Genomic DNA, 27,986 nt, shown 5'->3' on the forward strand with positions numbered 1-27,986 from the left:
ACCCCTCAATCAGTACAATTGCAGATCTGATGAGGAAAGGTACCATTCACATATACCAATTTCCATGATAGATGGTGTTTGAAGTTGAAAAATGTTTTCCATAACTAAAGAAAGCAACTACCCCTAAGAGCAAATATTCATTGGCATTCCTACACATGCACGAATAATTAAATGATTTCCATTAATCCTTTCCTCAGAGACAGTCATCACTCTACCACAGAAGAGTTTGAGATAGAGGAAGAGGAGTTAGGCATTTGGAGAAAAGGGTGAGGAAAAAGACCTTCAGATTTATTCTAGAACTAACACCACCTCTATGCTGTACGTATCCCCTTAAAATATAAATACTATAGTTTTAACTTTCAGAATCTGGTACATTGAGTAGACAAATCCCATAATTAAGGTAGCAAGCTTTTAGCTTTATTTCCTCGTACAAATTCCTTAGCATTTCCAAGCCCTAGGATGAAGCTTTGGGCAGACAGAAAATAGCACCTCTCCTTACCCAAATTATTTTCTCAAGGAAGAGATAATGCATATCCAGATTGAAATAACAAACTGAATTTTATAAAGATCCATTACGTATTTGATGTATCTGAATTATGGAAGCATCTAAGACGGATCACCTGGTCACCTTCAACAAAGTGAACATTGAAATCTTCAAAGGCAGAGAGCTAGCTGCCGCCTTCTTGGATTGGTACACACGAATGTTTCTCCAAATGTATGTTCCCTCTTCCTTTAGGTGTATGTAGCTGTTGGCCAATTCCTCCATGAACTAGATTACAAAGTTTACACAAAGTTCTATTTTCCATTCTTGCAGCATCTTGTTTAGCATCAGGGAGTGTGGAGGAGCACAAGAAATGTAAATGCAACCCATTTTACTCATTCTTGCAGTCACCTTTCAAATGCATGTACAAAAATCTTCGTAAACAGAAGCCCACGTCTGTTTCACGAACGCAGACACGTACATACACTTTCTCCCTCTCTCACACATTTGTTAGGGATATCATATTTTCCCTTTTAACCATTCCTTAAAAAGCAGCAGCAATATAAACAAGTCACTAATCTTAATTTCATGATTTAAGTCTGTTTAAATGTTCCTCTATATTACAGATACTGCTTTGTCCCTGAGAGCCGCTAACTAATTTTTCAGCCATTTTCTGAAGAGAGCGATAGAGGACAGAAAGCGGAACAATAGTTTGTGTAAACCCATATTAAATGCTTTTAAACGTTTCTACCTTGTAGTTTAAGCACAGGCAAAAGGATGGGACTAAGCCCGTTGAAGACTGTACATGCCGACCATTGCTTAAATGTTACAAGTCAACATGAAAATCTATATCTGAGAAGAAAGGTTACTGCCTACCCAAAATAGCCCTCCTCAAAAATAATTCTGGCAACTCAATCCCAGGTATTCAACCAATTTCTAGCACAAGCTTTGAATCAATCCCATTTTCTTTCTAATCAGTATGTTTCTCCTCCTCATGTGTGTTCACCAAATTGTTGAAAGTTACAGAAACACTGCACCTCACACAGTGCCTTCTATTTTGAATCCATCTTAAATATTCTGATGGTCTACAAAAACCCTTCTAAATATGTATTTCAAACATTTCTACTCTGAGGGCTCTAAAATACTAACATTTATCATACCTTAGACTTCATCTCCACCTCAAAGTTAAATGGTCTGCTAAAATTCTATGGCTTCACAAACTCTTCTGTTACAGGCAAACACAAATGGTGTCCAGGAAAGCACCAGATAAAAATGTCACAGGAAGATCCCCCAATTTGGGAAAGAGGGAATCTGCAGCAAAGGATCAGTCTCTTGTCCTCTCACTGAAAGAGAAGCCATTCAGAGCTCCCGTGATGAATGCTAGTTCCATCCTTCACTTTCACATGAAAGGAAACATTTAACATGGTTTAGGGCCAAATGCTGCAGCCCTAGAATTGAGCTTTTAGATGGAAATGCTCTGCACCTGAAGGCATTTTCCTCTCCTCCCAAATTTTTCAGGTCCTAAAAATAGAGTAAGAAAGAGGGCAATTATTCCAGGAACTCTAGTTATGTGAGTAGGCAGTGCTATTATTAAGCACACAGAAAAAGTTAAGGTTTTTTTTTAACCTCATTAGTAGGATTTCAAGCTTTTATTGCCCAGGGAATAGCAGCTCTATACCCTGCTCAGTCTTTTTCTCTTACTCACTTCTGTGAGTGTGTGTCACACACTCACACACACACGATAAAATAAAAAATGTCAACACCCACTCGTAACCAGAATAGCAGTGAAATTATCACTGTCTTCACACCAACGAATTAAAAAAATCCCCATAATTCACACAATTATCTAGGAGAAAATACCATAAAAATCCATACGGAATTGGGTCTAGATTATGCATCGTCTTTGATAGGTATAGTTTATTTCTATGGACAGATGTGATAATATGCCTATTTCTCCCCCAGCATTTTCCCAGGTCAGAAAAGGCTCTCTGGAGATACTATAATAGGTCAAGGTGTGGTCTCCCAAGGATGCATATTCAGAATTTTCAGAACTGTTAGAGTTTATAGTGGCTCTTAATGAAGTCCTTCAGTTAGAAGAGCTTCCATGAAGAATATATCTAGAATGACTGCTTTTCATCAACCCACTTTTACCACCTTAGTTCAAACCACCATCAAATGCTAGTTACTGTACTAGTAACTAACCACTTTCCTCCACCCTTGCCCCTCATTCTCTGAGGACTGTTTCCACACAGTAGCTCGTATGCTTCCTTGAAAAACAAGTCGATTACATGACTCCTCATGAGACTAAAAGCTAATGTCCTTCTAATAACCTCTAAGGCCCATTTCCCCATTATCTCATGGACCTCAGACCTCATCTCGTTACTGTCTGCTAAGCTCACGCAGCTCTATCATCTGTGGTCTTTTCACCATTCTGATTCTTAAACATCAATTTCTTAGGGAGGCTTTCCTTGACCACCACATATAAAGCTGCAGCCACCACTCTGCACTACTTCCTCTGCTTTGACTCCAGAGCAGTGACTACCACGGGACATCCAATACCCATGTAAATTAATATATATATTTTTAAATATCTGTCTCTCCAATAAAGGTTAAGCTCTGAGAGCATGAGTTTGTGTCTGTTGGTTTCACTGTTATTTCCATAGCACCCAGAAACTGCCTGGCCGTTCGTAGGAGTTAGATGAACATTTTTTGATTATTAAATGAAGTTCTTCTCGGTTCCTTCAGCCAGTGATAACGTCCTCCTTCTCTGAGATGTAATTGCAGGTTGTCTGTATGCCTTTCTGAATTGATAGCACAGCAAGGAGACAGGAACTGACTAAGGAAAAACCTTTGGCGGGGAAAGCAATCGACATAGAACACAGTTAATGGGGTAGAGAAGAGACAGTGGAGGCTGAGAGAACCCCGTGAACAGTCAGCAAGGCAAACCTGGGTTTCTGTTCTCTGCATTAGTAAAGGAAATGGTGGCTGAAAGATCCTTTCCTCTCCTCTCCATTCTTACTAGAGCCACTCTGTGCTCTTATTTTCTTTATGGTAGTCATTTGACTCCTAAAAGTTGGTCCATGGACCACAGTCTCACTCCAAAAACCACACTTTCAAATTAGAAAGCCAGTCAATTCCTAAAGACTCTAACTTCTGCATTTTTACCAAGTCCTCCCCTCCATAGCTTCCAAAATTCTGTATAGGATCAACTTCTGCTTTGTTCAGAGAGATCTATGCCTGTCCCTTGATTAACAAACAATTCGGCTTCAAATAGTATTTTAGATTCTGAGAGACAGCTCTTCCTTTGGCACAGAATTAAATGAATTAATAGAGATAAAGCCTTAAAGTGCCTGGTACCTGATGTGAAGTAAATAAAAGTTAGCTGATAGTACTAGGTAACAATAGTATATATTAAATGCTTGTGAGCCAGTGTACCCAGTGGCATTTAACATCAATCTCAGCACTTTGGGAGGCCGAGGAAGGCAGATCACTTGTGGCCAGGAGTTTCAGACCAGCCTGACCAACATGAAGAAACCCTGTCTCTACCAAAAAAAATAAAAATTAGCTGGGCATGGTGGCATGTGCCTGTAGTCCCAGCTACTTGGGAGACTAAGGCACAAGAATCACTTGAATGTGGGAGGTGGAGGTTGCAGTGTGCCAAGATCATACCACTGCACTTCAGCCTAGGCAAAACAGTGAGACTGTGTCTCAAATAATAATACATAAACGCACAAAGGATACTTGCATGGAATGGTAAGCTGTGACAATAGAAGTCTTCTCAGGTTGATTGAATGACCAGGGTAATAAACTCTAGACCAAGTGGCTAGTGAGTTATCCCCTCTGGAGGGGCAGGAAGAGAGGACCAGTGGTGGAGGGTTCCCTCTGAGAAGAGCAGAACTTCGTCCACAACGTTCAGACCACAAGATGGTAGCTGAGTAGTTCAGCCCATACTGGGCGGTAGGCAGCTGCCCAGACCTTCTGCCTTATTTCTTTCCACCTTGCACTGTGCTTACCTGTGTAGGGGTTTTATTTCTTATACCAGGTTATAAACATACAGAAAAAAAGAGCCATGTCTCATTTTACTGACCATCCCAGAAACAGTTCAGCAACTGGCGCTTGATACCTCTGAGGACTGACTGGCTTGACTGTATCTTTACTTTGGAAGTCATCTCCTCTAACCTATTCACACAATCCAATAATTCCCTCCACAACCCGTGGCCTAGACATGAGGAGAGCTGACTTCTAGTCCCACTTGATCACTCCCAAGTTCTCTGATCCTGAAATGATGCAACCTCTCTGTGCCTCAGTTTCCTCATCTATAAAATTGGAGCCCATCTGAGGAAAGTACTCTGCTGGCTTCTGAAAAATGCCTGGGAAAATTAATGAAGATTCAGAATCCTGGAATTCTGCCCAAAAGGATTCTACATGGAGCCTAGGATCTAAAATATCAGCAAGTACTTCAATTTATACTAATACTGAAATACACTATAACAGGCAGTGGATGTGGGAATCACTATTCTGGGTGACCTCTAAAGTCCTTCCAAAACTTCAGATCTTTAGTTGTCTAGCCCCTCTTTCATCCTTCAATAAGTATGTATTTATCTGAACAAATATGCATCAATCACTGAAGTTCAGAGCTGAAAAATTACAAGATATATCTACGGTACTTACTATGTCCCAGGCCTTGGTCTGAAAGTTTTACAGGTTTCACAAATGTAATTGTAACCCACTCTAGTTACTGAGTTTTTCAGAAGAGAGAAATTGAGGCATAGAGAGGGTTTAATTGGGTTGAATTGTCTTGCCCAAGGTCACAGAACCAGTGAGTAGTGAAACTGAGGTAAATTTTTACTGAGTATTAAATATTTACTGAGGTTCTATGAAGGATCAATGAGATTCTGCTTTATGGGTGTCTACCATTGATAAGGCATCATTAGGGAGTTAATGACAGCAAGACGAAATACTGTCCTCGGATCATGGATAGCCTCAAAGTGCTGAATAATGGCAATAGATAACGGGTGTCAAGTAGTGCCACATGGAAGACACCAATAGAATGTGAATGTAAACAATGTAGACATTTGAAATTAAGGGTTATGGTTATAGACGTTGAGGTGTCGGGAAGATTTCAGAATTAAAGACCTGCCTTCTCTTTGAACATCTGCAGTAATAAATAATAATTTTAAAATTTCATCACTTCTCAAGTAACAACTCCATTGGCACTTGCCCAGGACTCCCACCTTGTCACTTTCTCAATGGTCACAAAACTTATCTTGAAAGTGACTCCAAATATGCATTTGTGTCATGTCTATGGGCTTTTATAGAAAGTGAGTAAAGTACGTGTAATTGTTCTTCCACAGGACTATAATCCAAATATGTGAAGACTTACCAACTTTATTTTGTCAGTTAAAACTGCTCTCATTTTTCCAGTGGTTTCTGATAGTCTGTGGTCCATAGTCTGGACCAAGTTGCTTTTATCTTATAAAATGAGGCGTCACACACAATTCCAGGTGTGATCTCGCCGACTCTCAACATAGTAAATTCATTTTTCCCATCCTCTGGTCACCATGATTTCATTAATAAAGGTTATATTGACACCAGAGTGGATTCCAAAGCCTACGCTTTAAATCCTGGCCCAAATTCTAACTGCTGCTGTGACCTTACTCATGTTATTTCACTTCTGTGTGATCCCTATTTATCTGGCAAATGGGGAAAACAGCTATGAGTCATTGAAAGGGTGAAATGTGGATTGGGTACGGGGTACTGAACAAAGTACCAGAGACAGTGTAAAGAACTCAATAAACGATGACTGTTAATGAGGCTCAGTCAATATGAACTCTTTTGGCACTACGTTACACTGTTGGCTCAGGTAGAAGTTATAATTAGCAGTCTTAGGGTTTTGTAGGAAAGTTTGCCAGTAAAAGCCAAGTTTCCCATCCAAGACTCTTTAATTGTTAAGAGTAAATTAGCAATAGAAAAAACGTTTGCTTTCAAAGGACAGAAAATGAGAAATGGTGAATCAAAGGTGAATCTACCCATCTAGTTCAGGCCAAGGAGCTCTTCAGAAAGTTAGTGCCGACACTGGGACCAAGGGAGGTAGGAGGGTCAGGACTTGGGGAATCCGGTAGGCCAGTCCAAGACAGGCTGAGGAGCAAAGTTTGGGAAAAGAGCTGGGGTAGTTTTAATAAAAGCCGGCTATGTGTCAAGCACCCAGCCTAGTACCTGTGGATACAGAAGTAAACCACAAAGTCTGTTCTCGAGTTAAGTCTAGAGAGAATATTTAGGAAGCCAGGGAAAAGGAAAATTGAGATTTAAAACACTGAAGATATTTTCTGTCCTGGAGTTTTCTAAGTCAGGTATTTCTTCTAAGCTCAAAAGAATGGATGCCTAATTGAGTTGATGTATCTGGCACATCAGCTTCACAGGTCGTTTGCCTCACTTTTGAATTTCACACTGGTTTTAAAGGAACTTTAGTTGCCTTAAAAATGACATGCCAATGAGAGGGTAACTATGAACAAGCTACAAGGAAGAAGACTATGGGAAATAAGTATTAAGAAATAATACAAAGCAGTGGGGACAGAAGCACTGAAGCTCTGGGTAATGGCAACAAATGTGGCAACTTAGTCTCTGGATCTAGCCCTGTGATTTGATAGAATCATAAAGCTTAGAGATTGAACCATTTCCACAGTGCAATCTGCAAACGTGAATTCAAAGGAGTAAACGGGAAACTATGCTTACAATTTTGTCAGCTAGAGATGAGTATCCAATTTTTTTTTTTTAAAGGAAGAGCAAGACAGAATTTTAATCATTTTAGTCTCATTTGGGGTCAAATACTCCTTAGCTGAAATCCACAGTGAGTAGATGCTTCTCTTATTCATACTTTCATGAAAATATTCATAAAATATTTATTGAATTGCTACTACATGTAAGACGTTAGGGCAGGCACTATAGAAAACTTCAAGCCTAAATAGACACAGATGGTAACCCCAAAATACAATAAGGGAAATTAGACTTGTTTATGAATACTTGAAATCCTAACCAAAAGGCATAAAGTATGTGAGGTCAGACAAAACACACACTGAAATTCCAGAGAAGAGGATTGCTTCTGAATGTGAGAAGCAAAAAGTCCTTCTGGAAGAGGTGGCATTTGAGGCAGACCTCCATCCAGCCATTCCGCTTACATTTAGTGCCTGTTATATATAGAACTCTGTGAGACATTCAAGGTTGAGCAATGAACCTGAAAAATTTACATTTATTTGGGGTGCATAACGTGTAATTAGACAAATTATAATCAGACTCTGATAAATGTTCCAAAGGAAATACCTGAATGCCTTGACAGAATAAGGACAAGGAGCTATTGTAGATATGATTAGGGAAAGCTGTTTTTGAACAGGAGAATCTGAATCGAGTTGTAAAAGAGGAGCCAGACACAAAATGATACGGAAAGAGAATGGTCCAGGGAGAAGGAACAGAAAATGCAAACAATCAATACGATGGCCTCTTTAAGATGCGGAAACAGACAAGTGTGGCCCAAGTTTGAGGGCAAGGGATAGGAAGGGGGAAACGATTCGGAAACGGGGACCGGGAGCAGATCAGGCAAGGTCATATTTTACTCTAAAACCAACAGGAAGCCACTTAAAGTTTTAAACAGAGGAGTAACATGAACTGGCTTTCATTTATGGAATATTACTCTGGATACCATATAGAGAAGGAACTGTCAAAAGATAGAAGTGGAAACTGGGAGACTGCTTAGGTCACTACTGTGGAAGTCTGGGCAGTAGGTAATGGGAACTTTGGTCTGGGAGGTAGCAGAGAAAATGCAGATGCTGCAACTTGGGAGACATTTAAATGCTAAAGCCTAAAGGGCTTGCTTATAAATTGGATGTAGGAGTCAAGAAAGAAAAAATTTAAAGTAATTCTCAGGTTTGAGGCCCGAACAATGAGCTTGGATGGTGGCTGATGGACCCCCTACACTGATCTGGGGAATGCTGGGGCATAAGAAGATCAAAATTTTGACCACTTCATAGGAATTGGTCATGACATAGAAGCAAGTGTCATGATGTGGACATTCATGACAGAAAAAGCAACGTGAACTAAGGCAGAAAAGTGTGTGTGTGTGTCCAGGAACCAGTCTGTAAATGAGGGAAGGAGCTTTTGAGAAGGAGGCAGAGAGACCAACCTTGCAGGGACTTCAGTAGGAACTGAGGAGTTCAGATGTTACTGAGTGAGCAGTAGGTCACTGAAAGCTGTTGATGGGATAAGAAAACTGTCTTAGATAAAGTGGGGACTGGTGTAGGGTTTAGGTGGGAAACCAAGAATTGAGAGATGATGGCAATAATCCAGGCCAGGGAGAGAGGGAGGACATGAACTAAATAGTAGACAGAATGGTAGGTTTACATTTGATACGTTCCCCTACAATACTGTTACTGAATTTGAGCCAGGTCTCCTGTATCTTTGTAAAGAGCTCTACAATTGTTCATGGATAGACAGCTTTTCTATCCTCCAGTTAAGTCTAGCTTCTAAAAATGATCATTGGGTATAAGGCAACAGAAAATAAGATGGGAGAAAATCACTTTGTGCATCAGCTCCCTTCTCGCAGAGCACAGATGAACAGTAATATTTCTGGGACATAACATGTTCCCATTACCCAGAGTTTTATGATACGAGATTACATTGTTAGAATCTCAGATACCAGTCAGATAATTCTGATGCTACTGAAACACCAAGGCACCCCCGTGAACCAAAGAGCCAGATTCATAAAACACCATCCAGCTTCCGAGAGAACGTGCTCCTCAGAAGGGAGTCTCTTAGCCAGGAAAATAGCTGAAAGTGCTCTACCAAGAGCCAATAAATACATAGTATACCATAAACCCTACTCACTCTAATTTCAGTAATTTTTCTTTCACTGGGCACAAGGCCAGGATTAGATAACCTAATCTTGTCAGGAGAGTAGATTTTTCAGACATTTATTCCTACTGCGCAAACATTACTTGATATGGGGCATGATGTCTTGCTGTTACACATCTCAGCTTGCCGTATTGATAAGGCAGCTCTCTAAACCACCTCCACCCACCAACCTATTTCTACATCTTTTGAACTTCTATGATGGGTACAAATTAAGCTTGAAAAAACTTAGGAAATTGGGCTCCACGAAAGAAACTGGACCTGGCATACCCATTCAGTAAGTTTTATCCCTGTCCTCAGTGCCAGGCTGGGGAACTTGATCCTATGCTTTAATGTGGCTCAGCAGTAGCTACTGCGCCACAGAGCAGTGTTTTCTTTGGGAGTTGTGCTCACTGTCTCTTCCTCCTCCTCCTCTTTACCCACTGTCACCAAAGTTTGTTGGCATTTGCCGTTTGTCATTTCTTACCCTTCATCCTTTTCTTATCAATATACATTGTTAAAATACCAGGTATCATTGCTTTAATGGTAACTTCCGTGTTTTCTGCCATTTAAGGCTGAGTAAAGAGAAGGACTGTTTTGAGTTTGCATGTTTACCAAAGGGCATTTTTGGCCTAACTAGCATATCAAGTAGAACCACCCTTCCCATAGAATATGGTCTTGGTAATACCGTCAGTTAAGACCCTTTTGTGGGTATCTCCAAGTTCTAAGTTTTCCAGATCTGCAGAGTCAACCTTGGTTCCTGTCTTATTCGAGACCTAATTACTTCTCTCTAATTCTGTGAGATTTGTAAGATACTATCAATAAACTCCCCCTCTTGGTGAGCAAGAGTCATTCTGTGCTCTGTGAAACTAGAGAGCCATAATGAATACTCTGAGTAGCTTGGATTCTGGAGCCATTTCCAGCTGATGAAAACTAAAACCAACTAGACACACCTTGCTACGTATCCTCTCTCGATCTTCAGAGTCTCTCATTTATCTACACTGTTTTCCAAAACTTGAAGGTCAACCAGTTACTGTCAGAAAATAAGTATGCTTTTTTTTCTCCTCTTTAACACCCTTCCCATGTAACTTCTGGATGCTCGAATTCAGTTTATAGAGTGCAGTCAGCAAAAAGAGTCCAGGGCAGTGCTGTGAAAAAAATATGCGAGCCATTGACACAAGCCACCTGAGTAATTCTATCTTCTCCAGTAGCTTTTCTAGTTGTAGTGGGGCATAACAGAAGCAAATATATAACTGCACTTATAATAATGTTAACTTTTTTTTTTTTTTTTTTTTTTTGAAATGAAGTTTTGCCTTATCACCAGACTGGAGTGCAGTGGTGTGATCTCTGCTCACTGCAACCTCCACCTCCCCAGGTTCAAGCAATCCTCCTGCCTCAGCATCCCGAGTAGCTGGGACTACAGGCATGCGTCACCATGCCCCACTAATTTTTTTGTATTTTTAGTAGAGACAGGGTTTTACCATGTTGGCCAGGATGATCTCTTTGTGATCCACCCACCTCGACCTCCCAAAGTGCTGGGATTATAGGCGTGAGCCACTGCAACCGGCCAGTTAATATTTAATGGATACTTACAATGGACCAGGTACTGAGCTATATGCTTTATATAGGTTATTTGATTTAATCCTTATAAGAACCTTATGATGACAGTATCTTTATTAACTCTTTTATAGATAAGAAAACTGAAGTCGGAGAAAGAGAATTGTCCAAGTCATATAGCTAGTAAGTGGTGGAGCCAGAATTCAAAACCAGGCAGCCTGATTCCAGATGCCATGTTAATAATTACCATATTCTACTTTTTTCCACAAAAGGCAAGCAAGAAGATATTGCTTTCTGTGTCTTATAAACCACACTAAACTATTTGGATATATTTTTGTACTCCTAAAGCAATAAGCAATTATCTTAGAAGTATATATTAAATTGCAATGTGTTACAATTTAATATATAGTTTTGAAACCAATTTGCTCAAGTGTTGACTTCAAGATTTTAAATGCATTCCATTTAACCAGCAATTTAAATGAAAATTTAAATAAATGCTATAAATGGATGCCTCATTTGCATCATCTGTTGATTAACTCTGATATGGGGCTTATCTTTGCCCAGGGTTCTGCCTCCTTAGGGCTTTGGTGAATCATTTTCTAGGTGAGCAGAGGGCAATTACTCAGCTTTCTTGCTTCTCAATACGTTGTGACATTCATATGTGGCCACCTTCAGATACAGAAAACTGTACTTATCAAAATTCCTTTACAGAATTTCTAAATGTGATTGGAAAACACATATTGAGAAGCTCATTGGAATGGCAGTAAAACCTTTCCAGGGGATATATTTAAATTTAAAAAGATGATCTAAACTGCTTTCTAGGGAGAGAAGACCCTGTTACCTGCTGAATAGGGTTTGCAAATCTGGGGCCAGAGCAGAATTGCTTAGTGAAGGAGTAAAGAGGGTGTGGCTGAAACTTATATCCCTTTATGCCACACAGATTCAGCTTCACCTCTATGTAAAATTGGAGCAAATATTCTAAAAATTGTAGCTTCCTGGGAGTCACCACAGTAACATGAACTACATTATAGATGATACTGCTGGAATGGCAAATTCAGGTGTCCTGGGGGATGCCCACACATCTCACTGCTACTGTCATGTCGAGAAATGAAGTATTTGCAGAACACTGCCTAGAGATCATAGAGACACTGGCCTGGGTTATTCCTCAGCTGAAACTCACTGAGATACGGGTTTGGAACTATCTAGGATATGTGCCAAGGATGATTTTGGCCAATTATGTGTGAGATTTCGGGATCTTGGAGCTTTACAAGCACTTACATACAGATCAGTTAGCAAATGTTCTCATTTTGAATTCTAGAGAACCGAGGTTTGATGGCACAGAGATTGCTTGAAGCCTGTGTAAGCCTTTCTAAAGATTCCTCAGATCCCCTAAGTGTTACATTCTGGCTCTCATAAGCATCTAGAACCTATTTCATATAATCATAGCTAGCACTTATTTAGTGCTTACTCTATGCCATATTTTGTAGGACCTTTGTAAACACTAGCACATTTATACAAAACAACTCTTTGAAGATACAATTACATTCACTCTGGCTAAGTTAAGCAGAAAAATTTACTTGAAGGTTATATCAGCTATCTGTAGTTGTACCAAAAATGAACCAAAAATTTAGTAGCTTAAAGCAGCATCAATGTAATGTCTTGGAGGGGTAATTCTGGTCTTGCCTAGGCCCACTCACACAACTGCATCCAACTTTTGTCCACTGGCTTAGAGCTGAGCTCAGCCAGGAAGATGAAGATGGCTGGGTCTTTCTGTGTAGGCCTTTATTATCAAAGAGATTAGACTGGTGGTCTTCGCAAAGTAATAGCAGCTTCGAAGACAGTAAAGGCAAAAACTACAGCACCTTTTGAGATCTCAAATTATTTGTCACAAATACCACTTCTGCTGTCTAGTGGTCAAAGCAAGTCACAAAAGCAGCCAGACTCGAGGATAGAAGAAGAAGAAAACTCACCTCTTGATGACAGAAGGCCAGTCACATTGAAAAACGGTATGCATACTAGGAAGGATTTTGAAACCAATTTTGCAATCTATTGTAGTCAGCCTCTGACCAAAATTATTTATATTCCTGTTATCCACATAATATGCTCGTTCCCATACGAGGACCTCCCAAAATCTTATCTCGTTATAGAATTAGGCTTGAAGTCTAGAATATCATGATCTGTGTCTTGTCTACAGGAAAACAAGACAGGTCAGTTATGTTCTTGGTCCCGAGACCCCTAAACTAAAAACAGAAGCTATGAGATGCCACATACATCATTACAATAGTGATACAGGCCAGGACAATTTCTGCAGACACTCTCAGGAAAGAGGAGGCGGCAGAGGGCAACCACTGGCTTACAGCAGTTCTGAAATCCCGCTGGGCAAATACTTCATATATTAAATAGGGTGTGATTCTGCCCTCTGGTATGGTTTCCTAATCTAGTGTTCTCTGTGGCCCTTGGCTCCACTTTCTGGTAGACGTGAAGCAGTGACCCAGCCGCTTTGAGGTCAAATGCTGTAATGGATGGATGCAGACCTGCCAGAATATTGCAGTTTATCCTCACTCTTTTCTCATCTAGATGTTTCGTTATTGATCCCAGAGATGTCATTCACGCAAAAGAGTTTCTCCAGCCCATTTCACTTTTATCCTTTGGCAACTGGACATGCCTGGATTCCCAGATTTTGCTACAAGCTCCACCTTGGCCATTCTTGCCAGTTCTTCAGAAAGGCTAATTTGTGACTTATCTCTGATTTCCATTTCTCCCGTATGTTTTCCTCTTCAGTTCCTATCACAATTGTGTAAGGTCTAACTCCGATAATATATTCCATACTCCATAATGTTCTGTACATCTATTACTGTATTTAATCTTCACAAAAGCTGCACAAGTTACATACTAATATCCCATTTTATAGATTAGGATATTAAAACTCAGAAACTTGCCCAAGGCTACACAGCTAAAAGGTATCGGATCAAATTGGAATAGGTCTATCTGATTCTCAAGCCTATGATTGTAACCCCCTCATTCTCCATCTATGGAAAGAGATGGGATAAGGGCAGTAATGTGTACTGATAAATTGATTTCTGAAGAAAAGACTCCAAGAGCACTTGCCTATTTCTATGGTGTAAAGACCCCAATCATGGCTAATTTCATGGCCAATTTTAAGACTGGCTAGTAACATTTCTGAATATTTAACACTTGCAATGAACAAGTATGAGGTGGTTTCAGCATACCTCTGCATGGGGAGCCAAGAAAACAAAAGTTCATCAATTAAAAAAAAAATTAACAAAAACAGTGTTTCTTCAGGTGTCTCTTCCATGTACAGGCTATTTAATTTCCAAATGCTAGCATCTTTATATCTCCGCCTATAGCCTGTTTTGGTTAGAACCTACTCTGTCCACTCATGGCAAGTGTGAAGCTCTGAATAATGAATACCGATAGCTCAGCATCCTTCAACCGATAAGTGACAGAAATTGATGTATTAATACCCAGCTTTCTTGTTCTTCATATGCGGTAACACTAATGTCGTTTTCATTAACACCCAGGGTTACCCAGCAGGAGTAAGCTTTAGTTACCCACGGTGACAGATGCCTTACTTTAGAAGGCATCCTCTATTTGGCTGTCTCCCTGGAATCACCTTATGTCAATGGACCAGAAAGAGACTGTACTAGGCACTTATACTGCGTGTTTTGGGGTAAATATTCATAGTACCCTATAAGACAAGTATCATACCCAGTTCTACAAATATGGAAATGGAGATCAGAGAGGTTAACTCTATGGAGATCACATAGCTGATATAGTAAATGGCAGAGCTGATATTCAAACTATGATCGATTGTAACATCTCTTTCCACGAAACTATGTAGCCCCTTACCAGGAAGATTGGACTAACACACATGAAACAATAAAAGAACAATCAAATGCAAAGTTGACATAATGAACAATTTTGGGTAAAACTGTCATCAAACTCTGTCATCAAACTTATGTTCTGCAATTACTTTCTAAAATTCTCTTTTGTTGTGCCATCAACTTGAAAAATAAGGCCACTGACTAATATTAGGAAATCCAATTTTTTATAGATTTTCTTTCTCCTCTATCACTGCATCATACAAATTAGGTACTGAAATAAACTGAGTGTCATGACAGAAAATACCATGATGAAAATGCATATGAAGGAAACATGTTGCTTGGGTATATTTTTTGGCCCACACAGCATCTGGAAAATCAGATATGTCATAAAATATTGACTAAGGCTCTATTGATTTGTAAGTCAATACAAAGTATGGGAAGATCAAACAACACAGCATAGAGTGTTGAATTGGGAATAGTCTTATTAGCTTACAACGTCAGCAAAGGGAGGATTCTGATTTGACTTTTGTCTGTTTAATAGGCAAAAACTGAAGTGTGGAAATTTAAGATGTGTGAATGCTGTAGCATTAACCATATAGATTTTAATATTTAACCGTAATAGATTTTAATATTTAGCAGTGGCTTGCTATCATCAAGTAATTTAGATAGTTGCGCTATAATATTTAACATAAAGAAGGTCCTGAGTGCTGTAATTATTAGCACTATACCAAAAAATCTCAGATGCTGGTAGAAACACATAAATTCCAACTATGATTTGATCAGTATCTTATAGGTCTGGTTTCTTGCTTTGAATTACCTGCCCCGCTGATATGCACAAAAGGAACTCTCTGGAGTTGGGGGTGTGAATTTTAGTCCTGACTCTGGCTCTAAGTAGCTCTGTGGCTGCATGTACTTTAACCTTTCTGGCTAAATGATACTCAGTTAAATAATACTCTACAAAATACCTTGTCACTCTAACAATGATTCTATGGCGAAAGCCCATATTTAAACATTAAGTTATTCATGTAATTAACAAAGATCACATTCTGCCACTTCTAAAAGTCATCCTTAGGAGTGCTCTTCAGAACCATAAATTTCTAAAATTGTCCAGGACCTTCATGGAGGTAGCTCAGGGAAGGAGGTGATGGGGAGAACATGAGCAGGCAGTCTTTAGGCCCATGAAACCTACTTTAGGGGTAGAAATGCAATTTTATGTCAAGTATCTCTGTAAATTGTTGTGCTTAAAGACCGGAATGAATGCACGAATACTGTGGCTTAAAATTATGACCAATAGACATTTGACACCCATCTCTTTTCCTTTATAAAATGCAGAACTTATCTTCTGAGCCTCACTTATCACAGGACACTCCACTCAGAGGCCAGAGACACAGCTTTGCACATATTTACCTTTGACAACTGCTTTTCTCCAAAGACCGTGCCAGCGGCAATGGCACTAGCTGGGGCAGTGAATTCCATTTGTTTTAAGGCTATTGTGTTGCTGTTATTTTTATGATGTTTGGGTAAGCAGAGAGAATACAGTGTCTTTATTTTGCTCTTTAATCTTGTCTTCCACATGAGCCCACATTGCTGAAAAAAGGTAACTAGTCCAATCTGATTAAAACATGAACAGATAAAATAATTCGTTTAGCCAATGTTCTGTTTAACTGTGTAAATGTGTTTGATATATCCGATTTCTACTAATACTTTCTTGATTTCTCAGTACGTGGGGAGAAAAGAGTGTCTCATTCAACCTCAGGGTGGAGGAAGAGTGATGGAGTCCTTGGATCAGTGCAGTGTGCACTGACGGGCACCTTTGTCCCTGGGCAACCTCCCTTGTCTATGTCTTTACTGCATTTGCACCTAACAGTCATGTGGGACACATACTCCTTGCCGCTTATCTCTCATGTTAGAGACTGGAGTTCTCTCTGGATGCAGTGGTCTCACTTTGGCTTTCAGTGATGGTATAGACATTTCTTGGCTTATGCCACATCCTTCCTTGGCTCTCAAGAGCAAATTCATCCCATAGCTTTTGCCTTCATCCTCATCAGAGAAAGCCCATTGGGAGGACCAAGGGTGCTCAATCAATCTACCCTCCTCTGAGGACAAAAAGGCTTTTCTGAATCACCTCCACCCCTTAGAGATCAATACAGGCTCTCCCTCTCCATCCTACTTCAGTGAGCCACCACTTCGGCTTTAAGTCTGCAAGGTGACCTCCTTCAAGAGAAGCTGATAAAGGCCCTCTACTGTTACTTTGTTTCAATAAAACGACCATATAACCATCCACTGTCCCTCCACCCCTGCATCCATCCCAAGTAGTAATAAGAAATCAAGAAATGTGCATTTCTGCACTGACCTCTCTTGACTTTATCCTTTTTTCTCTTCTCATTGTCACCTCATGCCAGAAATGGAGATCTTTCAGTGACTTTGCCTGCATTAAATATTACTTTTTCATGACGGTAGCCTCATAGATAACCATTGAAGGTGTCAAAAGTATCTCTTCTGCACCAGGAGCAAAACTCCATAATTTGTTTCTCTAGGCCAAATTGGTTAAGTTAAAGGGAAAATAAAAGAATTTAGAAAGCCCATAGCAATAGCCGGAATGCTAAAACTTGTTTTTCTTTAAAACTCCTGTTCTGACTGCCTGAATCTAAACAGTAACTGCCTTTCTCCTTGCATTCTACTTACAAAGATCAGAATCTTTCCCAGGCAGACATTGCTGGCATAAAGGAAGAGGTATGTATTGAGGCAGCAGAAGAAAAGCACAGTAATTTTTTAAATGCATGCATGAAAACAGTCAGTCCTCTGCAACTGTGGGTTCTACATCTATGGATTCAATAAGTATTTTAAAATATTAAATATTTTTAAAAGCAATGATAGTACAATAAAAATACAATTTTTAAAAATATAATGTAACTATTTACATATAAATCACATTGTAATAAGTATTATAAGTAATCGAGAGATGGTTTAAGTATACAGGGAGATGTGCACAGGATATGTGCTGATACTGTTTGGCTTGCATCCCCACCCAAATCTCATCTCGAACTGTAGTTCTCATAATCCTTACGTGTCATGGGAGGGACCTGGTGGGAATTAATTGAATCATGGGGGCGGGTTTTTCCTGTGCTGTTCTTGTGATAGTGAATAAGTCTCCTGAGAGCTGATGGTTTTATAAAGGCAGTTCCCCTGCCCATACGCTCTTAATTTCTGCCATGTAAGATGTGCCCTTGCTCCTCCTTTGCCTCTGCCATGCTTGTGAGGCCTCCCCAGCCATGAGGAACTGTGGGTCCATTATACCTCTTGCCTTTATAAGTTACCCAGTCTCAGGTATGTCCTTAGAGCAGTGTGAGAATGGACTAATACACATGCAAATACTATGCCGTTTTATATAAAGGAATTGAGCATCTTGTGGATTTTGGTATCTACGGGAGGTCCTGGAACCAGTTCTCTGTGGATACAGAGAGATGACTGTACTCTAAAATTGTATGGAGGTGAGGATTAAATGACTGCAAATTTGTTAAAAATGGAACTGTACTCTCAAGTTGGTCAATTTTGTGGAATATAAATTAGATCTCAAGAAAGCTCTTAAATTACATGTAAAAAAAGAGTGAAACATAATTGGCCACTCTGTTGTAAGCTGTACTATGAACTCTTATGAGAGCAGTGAAAATGGAAAAAGGAAAAAGCATAGGCATTGCCCTTTTCCCTAAGGGTTAAACATCAATCACATTCCCAGTGCAGTTAAGTGAGTAGAAAGCTGTAATATTCCTTTCAACTGGGACTTACCTGCCAATTCTGTTTATACGTCTATCTCTTGAGCAATAAAACAAGTTTTTCAAATCATGGGCATAAATTGTAATTATGCACATATACATTTACATAAAAATAGCTTCATATACATATATTTTGTATGCAAGCTTATCTGATAAAATCATATAACTAGAATATATACAAGGACACAGGAAAATGCCAAAAATTAGAACAATGTGAAAATAACAGATACTTAAACTCTTATAGTAGATCCCCTTAACATTTTTTTCAGAGGCAACCTAAATTACGCTGTATGTAATTCCAACCTTTTGTGGGCTAAAAAAAAACTAGAAGATAAAACCATGACCAAGCTTGTTAAATGTAATACACAAAAGCAGCAAGTGGTGGTAAAGCTGTGGCTGGAATTCATGAGAAGGAAAATATCACTGACCTTCATAGGAGGCCCTGATGAGAAAGACGGCAACAGTATGAAGTTACAAAAACTCAAGAACAGCAATCTCAGATTGTTCAATGAAAGGACAAACAACTGGACACATCTCTACTCTTTAGAAATATTACAACATGACCAGTACTATCCATAGCAATGTCCAATACAAGAAAAGGATAAACTTGTTCAGGGACTATTGTGGTTTGAATGCTTGTCTCCAAAAACTCAGGTTGAAATTTAATGGCCATTTTAACAACATTAAAAGGTGGGACCTTTAAATACTATAAAAAGTGATTAGGTCATGGGGGCTCCATGAGGTATGAGTCCTTCAAATGTGTTTCTTTTCAAGGAATTTGAAAGCCAAAATAATTTTTAAATGTCATGTAAATTTAAGGATAAATTATATGTCTGCATAACTAATGCCATTTGGATTTTGATATTGTGTTAAATCTGCATTGCTCTGGGTAGTATGGACATCTTAATAGTTTCCTAATCCATGAACACAGTATGTCTCTTCACTAAAGACCTAATATTCCATTGTATGTATATACTACATTTTGTTTATTCATTCATCCACTGATGGATGCTTGGGTAGCTCCCACCTCTTTATTTTAGCAATATTTTATAGCTTTTACTGTACAGGTCTTTAATCTCCTTGAGTTTGTTACTATTTTCATGCTCTTGTGAATATTTAAAGTTTTTAAAAATTTTGTCTTTTAACGAGATTAGCAGTGAGACAGCTGTGGAAAGACAACTGGTATCCCACTTGTCTCAGTCCTCCAACTCTAAACATCCTAGTTGCTCCTCCAACTCCAAATGCTTTCATGTCTTAGTCTATAAAATTCTGCTATTCCACTGCCGGTAAGGAACAGTAGGGATGCATTCTATATTATCTTGGTGGGTCTGAGGACAACATTTTCTACAGTCTGTCTCCAACTTGAAGGGCCAAAGCCACAGTAGTCACAGAAGAGACAACATTGAGTATTTGAACCACATCTGGGGACTTGAGATGAAGCCCAGCTGTGGAAGGAAAATGCCTTCCCTGAGACAATCCCATTGCATGAAGACTTTGATCTACTGTTCAAAAATGAGCATCAGGCAAAAACTCAAATTGGAGGTCCCTGATTCCCTTCTTGTGCAAGTCTGCAGCACCTGTTGAAGGAACAGTCCTTAAGGAGGTGGTGGCAACAGAAGCAGAATCAGATTTAGTTCCCTAAGTCCATGAGTTAGAATCTGAGCACAGGTTCAAGAGGATACCAAATTGAACCACCATAATTTCATTAGCCCAAAAAACTATCTCCTACACTTATCTTTCTACAATATTATCTGTACAATTTCCATTCTGACCAGAAAATCTTTGAAACCACTCATTTTCAGTTACCCTATTAAGAGTGAAAGTCAAAGGTGTCTCTTCCTCATTATACAGTGCATTTGTTATTTGGTTTGGAGGATATATTTAAACCTTATTAAAAATCATACTTCCCAGAGATTTTCATGCGTATATATACATACAATTCAATGTGATATTTATTGAGGGGGGAAGGTAGGAAATACCATTAATGTGCCAAGTACTTAACATATATTCTGTCAACTCTCACAAAACCCTAGGAGTAAGTAGTGGTGTTTCTTACCCCCTTTATTGGGGGGTGGGGGAACAGTGAATTTGGTGGCTCATTGCTGTTAGTCAGAACCTGAGCCTCAGTCCATATCAGAATAACACACTTTGTTCTTCCTCTTTGCAGTCCTGACAACCAGCTCCTGTTTGTCCAATACCAATTCAACCAAATACAATTGGTCAAGATGATCATTTGTACAAGTATTTCCAGTCACTGGATTTCCAGGGATTAGTATTTCTGGCACGTTCCTAAGCAAATTTCTAACTCCTCATTATACCTTAAAACATGATTAATCTTCTCCCAGAATTGCAGTGTTCCCCCATTTTTGCTTCTATATTTTTAATGAATTTCCAGCCAATTATTTTCTATCTTATCTGTGATTTAAAGATGTTAAAACAACTTAAGTAGACATCAGTAGAGGATTAATCGGGAAGCATTTTAGATTCCAATGTAAGAATTTTTTAAACAATAGAATGACATTCATGCCTTTATAAGTTGATAACCAAACCAGAGGGATGATGAAGCTAAAAAGCCTGGGCTAAAGTAAGTGAGAAGAGCATTTAAGCAAAACAAAACTCCATCCCCATCAAGTTACTTTTTTTTCTTGACAGAAACGATAGAAACTCATTACAAAAAATACAAGTGGCTGAATCTAAGAAAAATTCCATTATCCACCCAATCATAGACAATTAGTTTTAATTCCTAGGTGTAAATATTTTCAATTCCAGTTTCATATGTATAAATGGATGATTTTTTCAACAAAACAGGCTTTTACTATATAAACAATTTTGCAATCTATACTTGAAATAATTTGGAAAATGTAAATGCTGAATTTTTATATATTTTTATATAAATTTTATATATTTAGACTTTATAGAGCTGTGGTCTCACTGTGTTACCCAGGCTGGGTTTTGAACTCCTGATCTCAAGTGAAACTTCTGCTTTGTTTTTCATAAGCACCGGGATTATAGGCGTGAGCTGCCGTGCCCAGCCTACATTTTTAAACTAATATTTATTTCTAAACATTTAATGAATGTGAGTATTAATATTATCAGCAGAAAAAAATAATTGCCAGAAAATTAAGAGATCAAAAACGGACTAGAAATACGAAAAATTCTAAATATATATCAACAAAAGGCTTAAAATGTAAGTTTCCAAAACTGCCCCATAATGCATCACAATGAAAATTACTAATATTTGAACTAATTGGTAAATGAGAACATCAATTTTTACCAATCATTACAATGGTTAACGAAGCTAATACAAGAGCTGAAGAGTTGAATGTGAAAAGCTCAGTAAAACACTTGATTGTCTAATAAGCCCCGTAGATAAAATGGCGTAATCCTTTTTGATTTTAAGCATTAGATTAAGGAGGGCAATTTAGTCAAGAGGACTAGATATGTCCAAAAGGAGCAATATGGAGACATTTCTGCACACCGAAAGACAAAGTGCTGACTTCTCACCACTAATTTACGGTATCCAGGGTTTCTGCAGAAGTAAGCAAGGCTCTCCCCCAGGAGTAACTGTGCAGTTCTGCATTATGAAGAACAAACTGGGGATACAAGAAAAACAAATCTGGGCTGGTAAGAAGAGGACAGAGCAAGAGCAAGTGATGGGGAGTGGGGTGGGATAGTGATATCTGAGAAAGGGGCTTCATTGAAGGAGGGGACTCTGAGCTAAGCAGCGTGGTTGGAGCCTGTTGAAGCAAAATGCAAATTTCTCTGTGGGGGGGTTAGCGTCATGCTGATATTCATGTTGTAACTCTTTGCTTACCACAACTGTTATACAGAGAGGACTAGACAATTCTGATCACTTTAGAGCATCCAGCCTGAATGGAGCTTCTGTGTCCCAATCTATATTGCTGTGTTCAAATTCACAGCCTAGAGCTCCTGGAAGTCAGCATAAGAGAGACAGTGGACAAAACCAGGGACAATGGAGTTGATGTAGTCCATTGGAGCTTTAGTCTCGAATGTAGCCTGCCACTTCTATTTAATGATGATCATAATAGCTAATCTAGAGAGCATGCACAGAATGAGCTAGTGCTAAGTGTTTACAGGCACCGCCTCATGTCACCCTCACCATTATTCTGCAAGGCAAGTTCTGTTACTAGTTACAGATAAGGAATCTGGACCTCAGAATTTGGGCAGCATGCCCACGGACATAATTCAGTGCCCACAGTGTCTAGACTTCAGTAACTGGTAGAGCCTGTACTCCAACTTGGTGTCACCTCACCTCGTTATACCTGTTAATGTGAATAGAGTACTTGGTGTATATAGTCAAGGACTGAGGAGGACATGCTAGGGTGGTATGAACTGGAGTTAAAAAGAAGGGGGTTATGGTATGAATGTCCCCTCCAAAACATGTTGAGACTGAATTCCCGATGTGGCAGTACTGAGAGGTGCGGTCTTTAAGAGGTCATTGGATTGTGAAGTTTCTGGATCTTTGAGAAAGCATTTATAGATTATTGAGTTAATGAATTAATAGTTTACTCATTCATACCTCTATTCCCAAATGTTAATTTTAAAAAAAACTATCAGTTCACTTTCATACTGTTATAAAGAAATACCCAAGACTGGGTAATCTATAAAGAAAATTTTAATGGACTCAGAGTTCCACATGGCTGGGGAGGCCTCGCAATCATGGCAGAAGGCAAAGGAAGAGCAAAGGCATGTTTTACATGGTGGCAGGCAAGAGAGTGTGTGCAGTGGGACTGCCCTTTGTAAAGCCACCAGTTCCCTCCCATGACGTGTGGATTATGGGAACTATAATTCAAGATGAGATTTGGGTGAGGGCACAGCCAAACCATATCAAAAACCATCTTTACAAAGTTTCTTGTTCCTGGAGCTGCCTTTGCAAAGAAATACTCAACAGTGGCTACCTTGCAAACACCTCAAGCACAAATGCAAAACAGGGAACACTTACAAAGAAGAGGTATTCATGAACTGTCAAAAGTATAAGTAACAAAGAAAAAGCCAAGCACAGAAATGAGACCAAAAGTTAACTATGATTGAGAGCAAAGCTATGTATTTAACATGGCAACATGCTGAGAAATTAATATTCTTAGTCACTGAATTCCAGTTAACTTTTTCTACTTCGAGTTTTTTTAAATCACGCATCTCTTTTAACTCAATTATGCTATTTTCGAATGCTGAGAAGTTGGAAACCTCTTAAATGTTCAAAAAGGAGGGCAAATTTAGAAAATTAGCTGAGAAGATAACCTTAAGTGTCTAGTGACAGGTGGTACAATATAAATGATCTATAATATACATAGTTTATATTTCTTGTAGTGTTTCTTCCTTGTAAAAGCAACGCACATTCCTTACCTAAGAATCAGAAAATATGATCAATAGAACTTAAGGAATATCCACAATCCCATCTGCCTAGAGACAACCCCTGTTAACCCTTTGCTATCTAGCCACCTAGATCCTCTTGCAGTATGTAGAATACAAGGAATGCATTCCCATAGTATTCTGTACTCTACCATAATTTAGCCATCCAGCTATCAGATACTTAGATGTTTCAAATAATGCCCCTTTGTTTGACGTGTAAACAGTTACTAATTTTTACTATTATAACTTCAAGGAGGCAAAAATAAGAATTTAAGTGCAAAGATGAAAAGGACTCTAAATCATTCATGCATGAGCTTATTGAACGAACATATGTTAAATATATGTACCTACTATGTGCCAGGCACTTTGCTAGATGCTGGGGATGCAGTAAATAGATGTGTTTCATACCCTCATAGACATCAGGGAAGAAACAAACACATTGAATTACAAACATTTAAATAGTGATGATATGAGCAATACAGACTTTACCAAATACGTTAGAAAAACCAGCGAACAGAGATAAAAATTCTTGAAACATCTGTGGTAGTAACTCCATTATGGCAGTGACCAAACTGCTCTCTGAAAATCACCTCCCTACAAATCACCTGAACTCTTCATTCTTGTGTTCTATTATGTAAATTACTCATTATTTCCCTAAAACTGAAATCCCAAATTACAAAGACTCAGCAGCAAACCAAATGTAGAGTGGGGTCATCATGCAGCTGGTGGACATTCTTCATCAATAGGTGTATATGAGACTGTGCTTGCTAGAATTACGGAGTTGAGTGACCATTGCTCTGGGCTCTTCCTGAAAATCACATGGCGCTAACACATTCCAATAACCTCATTAACTTTCACATACAATTTTCTGAACAGGTCTATTTATAACCTACCTGCCATGCCTTATCCCCACCTTACTCATGAACAAAACTGAGGCTCACAGAGATAGGTCATGTATCGAGAGACACAGTCTGAACAGGCTGTCAGGTAGAGTATTTACTTTGCATTCTTCTTCCTTCCTTCCTGCCGTTACCAACAAGAGAATAGCTACGGCTCAGGGTGAGTCTGCCTGCTCCCAGGGTACCGCCTTATAAAATGGATTCATGTGTCATGATCTGAAAGGAACAGAATCAGTAAACCTACCCCAAGAGAAAGGCTGTTAGAGAGTTCATCCCATGGGATGCTGCCCCTTTCCCTCAGAGCCAAGCTGCTTTGATTCTTAGCAACCACAGAGCAGAGCACATACACGTGCTCCTGAGAGGCAGAAAACCTGCCTCCTCGGGACTGCCACATCCAGCCCTACCATGAGTGTGAATCTCCCAACACTGACAGCTTGTCTTCCCATCCTTCCCACCCCAAAGAGGAAAGAAGCTACTGTCATTTCAAGGAACTTAAAGCCACACACATCTCAGGATCTTCTCCAGCATTATTCCTGTGGTCTCCACAGAGGCAGGCGAAGGACTCTGCTCCAGGTCACCTGCCCATATTCTGTAACAAAGGCCAGGGCCAGGGATTAGGTGTTAAGAGTGTAAGGTTCTGTGTGTTCAGGAGTTAGAGCCTGGGCTGAATGCCGAGAGCTGATATTTACCCTCTCGAAGCCTCAGTTTCCTTAAAAATTAATAATAAAAAGCAGACCATAATAGTACCCCCACTGACTTGTTAATGAGGGTTAAATAAGATAGTATTTGTAGCTCAGCATAGCAATGGTGGCGACCATGCACCCAGTGATGATTTTTGCCTGTTACAAGTTTCATTTAAATGATAATTAAAAAGCGAAAGTCGCAGAGAAAAAGAGGAAAGATCTAGAGAGGGGGAAAAAGCACAGGAATTTTGGTCCCAAAGGTCATGATTTCAATTTTATTACAACATGCCAGTCTTACGGCATATAAAAGTGAGCATTTCAACAAAAATTTCTGACCTCGCATAAAAACTAGAATTAAGCATGTTTTAACAAGAGTTAAAGCTATTCAGGAAGAATGGAAGGTTGTGATATTTCAAATGATAGAGAAAAAACATTATTTGAGTCTGAAGAATCATCCATTTTTAATGAAAATTTGAATCTGATGTAACTAATTGCTCAAACCTCTCTTGCATGTACTATGGCAAGATGATAAACGATATCAAAGCCTAAAGAGAGGAATAAGAATTATTTATCTGCAACAGGAATCCCTGGGATATTCTTCCATAATGTATAGGTCTGTAACAGATATGCAACAAGAGAATTTAAGACGATATCATTTGACATACTAATCCAATGTTACCTCACACGATGTCATCACACATACTTGGAGGTTTACTAAGTGACAGATAGTTAATCTTGCACTTTTTAAAAATGCCATAGGAAGCATTTGGCATAATTAGTTGTGTTCCTGCCTTATCACCTGCTCAAGGATACCAGACAAAGAGCAACCCGAGAATTCCGGTGTTTGCAAAAATTCAGATTTAAGGCCAACTTTGAACTTTACTATTTATAAATCATATAGTTAGCTACTGAAGTCACCACAAGCTACAAATGTGCTTTGTTACAAGGCACATGCTTAATTTAGGAAAAGTAGATACCTTGCTTTTTTTGTTAAAAAAAAAAAAAAAAAAAGTTTATCATATTTCTGAAGACTATGCTATATGGCTTTTAAACAGGAATTAAGATTAAAAACAAAACAGCAGGGTTAAGAAGGTCAGATACAATTATTCTGACCATTCTCCCTTCACATAAGTCTCCCATATTAGGATTCTCAAATAACCTAATTTACAATTCTCAATCCATTCCCAAATAGCCAAATGATATATTTATTTGAGATGGAGTCTCACTCTGTTGCCCAGGCTGGAGTACAGTGGTGCAAATCTCAACGCACTGCAACCTCTGCCTCTCAGGTTCAAGCAATTCTCCTGCCTCAGCCTCCCGAGTAGCTGGGATTACAGGTGCCTGTGCCCACCACCACTCCTGGCTAATTTTTTTTTTTGTATTTTTAGTAGAGACGGGGTTTCACCATGTTGCCCAGGCTGGCCTCCAACTCCTGATCTTAAATGATCTGCCCATCTCAGCCTCCAAAATTGCTAGGATTATTGGCATGAGCTACCATGCCGGGCCTAGCCAAATATTCAAATAAGTATGTGCTGACCCTCGAAACATAAAAGTAAGAATCTGATAAAAAGCCTCAGCAGTTTTAAGTGTCAGTTCTTTTAAGTTTTATTTTGTTCTTAAGATACAATAATTGTTACCTATTTATGGGATACAATGTGATGTTTCAATACACATAAGTTGTTTAATGACCAAATCAGGGTAATTAGCATATACCTGTCATTTCTTTGTGGCAAGAACATTGAAATCCCCTCCTAGTTTTTTTTAAAAATACAGAAAACATTAACTACATTTAGCCTCCTGTGCAATACAACTAACTCTGCAGTTGATTCTTCCTGTCTAACTGTAGCTTTGTATCAATTGACCTACCCACCCTCCTCCCCAGCCTCTGGTAACCAATATTCCAACTTTCTACTTCTACGTGCCAACTTTTATGCCATATATAAAAATAAGAATGCTAATAACACAACTTTAAAGTAATTTTTAAAAGAGCATCAGGACAGTTATGCTGGAAACTCTCACTGGGACGATAAAAGGTGAAATGTTTCTTTCAGCAAAATGGTTCTTGCTTCACCAACGACTGTGCAAAACTCCCAGCCTTGAAAATGATCTGCAGGGAATCCTAGCTGAGTTACCTCACCTACCTGTTGAGCAGAAGCCCTAGAGAGCTTCGTCTCTGAGACTTCATTAAGCTGCGTTCAGCACAATTCAAAAAGGTTATAGACACAAAGAGGAGTTACTCCTGGAGGATCACTCCTAAAAGGTCAGCAACTAGTTAGTGAGAATGCCTGAATAACAATAATAACCTTTCAAAGAAGGAGTAACCATTATTTTACAGAAATAGACCGAAGTGACACCGGAGTTACAAAGTCAGTTTGGGGAATTCTGCTGCACAAGATCCTTAAACAAGTAAGGGCCCCGTTCTCAACCTGCAGCTCTGATCCAAAGAGCACTAAGGGCATCACCCACTCTGAGATCAGGGCAGCCTCTTTTAACCCCTGTTT

The 27,986-nt window shown here is 39.1% G+C and overlaps 1 protein-coding gene across 1 annotated transcript in view; it reads right to left on the reverse strand.

Annotated features, from left to right (window-relative positions):
• Positions 1 to 27,986, reverse strand: part of GADL1 (glutamate decarboxylase like 1) — a 155,433-nt gene that overhangs the window by 126,510 nt on the left and 937 nt on the right. The window lies entirely within an intron of this gene.

This window comes from Sapajus apella, unplaced genomic scaffold, assembly GCF_009761245.1.
Source record: "Sapajus apella isolate SASKATOON/1434 unplaced genomic scaffold, GSC_monkey_1.0 scaffold4, whole genome shotgun sequence".
Lineage (NCBI taxonomy): Eukaryota > Metazoa > Chordata > Mammalia > Primates > Cebidae > Sapajus > Sapajus apella.